The sequence below is a fragment of the Protomyctophum bolini genome (genome assembly GCF_963924005.1).
Source record: "Protomyctophum bolini genome assembly, chromosome: 10".
Lineage (NCBI taxonomy): Eukaryota > Metazoa > Chordata > Actinopteri > Myctophiformes > Myctophidae > Protomyctophum > Protomyctophum bolini.
The window spans coordinates 25,476,649-25,478,869 of record NC_137871.1 but is presented as its reverse complement, the minus strand read 5'-3'; positions in this window follow the sequence as shown (position 1 = coordinate 25,478,869).

Here is a 2,221-nt window from a genome sequence, read left to right as displayed (position 1 = left end):
CTGACATCATCTCTGCAAGGAGCAGCATCATCGGTGAGGTAAAACAGAAAGCTTTTCTTTCTTCCCTGGGCTACCGAAGAGACTAAGTGAGGCAAATCTAACACATGTTATCCCTCACAGGTGTTCCATACACACACACACACACACACACACACACCATACTGGCTGCCGAGCCAGATTTCTGCTCTGTCACTTGATTTATTTAGGCACGCAAACGCCCTCAGTCACATTTCTTTCATTATGTTATTATTTATTATTCAGATATTTACATTATGTCAGAGAGGAGACACCCCGATTACAAATGGACCAAACCCCGTCCTCTCTGATGACCGAGCACTTCATTCGATATGTGTAAAAACACCCGGGGAAGCTTATAAACCTGTCAATTTGTGACGTGTTACGTGCTGCGCTTACAGTATATGTTACACCAAACGGCGTGAATTCCGCACGGCGAGCTACAATGAGGTCATTGAACCTGTGACCTTGTCTTGTGACCGGGGACCATTTCTCTGAGCCACTATGACTACCTGGAGAAAACTAAGCTATGGCAACAAAACATAAGACAAAATATATTGACAATTTCGTCAACAAATAAAAACTAGCCTAAAATGTTAGTAAGGAGGGACTAGTGGACAAGAGATCCAGTATAAGTCATTTTACAATTAGTTGCATGACTAAAATCTAAATTTGCTGCCAAAAACTGAGCTATCTAAATGCCCTCCTGTGATCAAAGAAAGCGGTGGACATGAGCCCTCGGTATACGAGGCCAAGCACACCTTGTGGACAGACAGACAGCCCAGGCTTCTGCATGGATCTGCTCAAACAACCCCCTATAAGTATAAAGCTCCCTCCTGCTCAAACAACCCCCTATAAGTATAAAGCTCCCTCCTGCTCAAACAACCCCCTATAAGTCGCCCCGATTGTTTAGGTTCGCTCCGCTCGGCCCCCCGAGGCAGCCGTCTCGCCCTGCAGCGCTCCTCCGACATGACATCACTGACTGCAGCAGCAGAGATGGACTCCATCTCTCTCTCTGAGAGACATGGACACACAGGAGGGACCCTGTAGCATGAGCACAAAAATGTTTCTGATTGTGTGTGTGTGTGTGTGTGTGTGTGTGTGTGTGTGTGTGTGTGTGTGTGGAGGGATGCTAGGGTGTATAGTCTCCAAGACGGCGGTGGGCAGTGCCTGAGACACCCTGACAGTGACACTGAACACGCACGTTACCTTTTGACATTGCTGACGGCCGACACATGTGTTCCTCTTGCACTCAGAGCTCAGCCCCCCCCCCCCCCCCCACACACACACACACACACACATGCAAGCCCCCCAAAAATTAGGGAGGCGGACAACGTCGCTCGCACAAAAGCAAAACAAACAAGGCGTTCACCGTGGCGGTGTCTTAAACATTCTCTGCTAATCAGGAGGAGGGACCCTGCCCTGCCGCGGGGAGAGGAGAGGAGAGGAGTTTGGGGGGAGGGCTAACGTGTCGTATCGGAGTTACAGCGTCCACTGAGTAGCCGCGCGCGTCATGTGATAAGGTCACTGAATCAACTGAAAAGCTGGGAATGGAGAACTTGACCCCTCCATTAATCCATGACCAACAAGATTAGAGAGTAGTTTCCACTCATCACTGAGGGAAATCACTCCGGTCCGGGCCGTGCTGTTTTCCGTGTTTTGTGTATAGGACTGACTGGACAGGTTGGGCTGTGGGCCATATTTATTTCAGCTAATTTTGTCATTTGTTCCCCACGTGGTGCTGTGGTGTTGGTGTGCACCCCATAGTGTTGGTTTGTTCCCCATGTGGTGCTGTGGTGTTGGTGTGCACCCCATAGTGTTGGTTTGTTCCCCATGTGGTGCTGTGGTGTTGGTGTGCACCCCATAGTGTTGATTTGTTCCCCACGTGGTGCTGTGGTGTTGGTGTGCACCCCATAGTGTTGGTTTGTTCCCAACGTGGTGCTGTGGTGTTGGTGTGCACCCCATAGTGTTGGTTTGTTCCCCACGTGGTGCTGTGGTGTTGGTGTGCACCCCATAGTGTTGGTTTGTTCCACTGAAACTATGACGGAAAATGTTGATCGACTACCTTTTTTTCACTGACGAAAACTAAATGAAAACTAAGCTACAGTGACTAAAACTATGACTATATAATGACAATTTCATCAACACATGATGAAATGGACTAAAATGTTAGGGAGGGACTATTGGAGAAGATGAGTCATTTTAC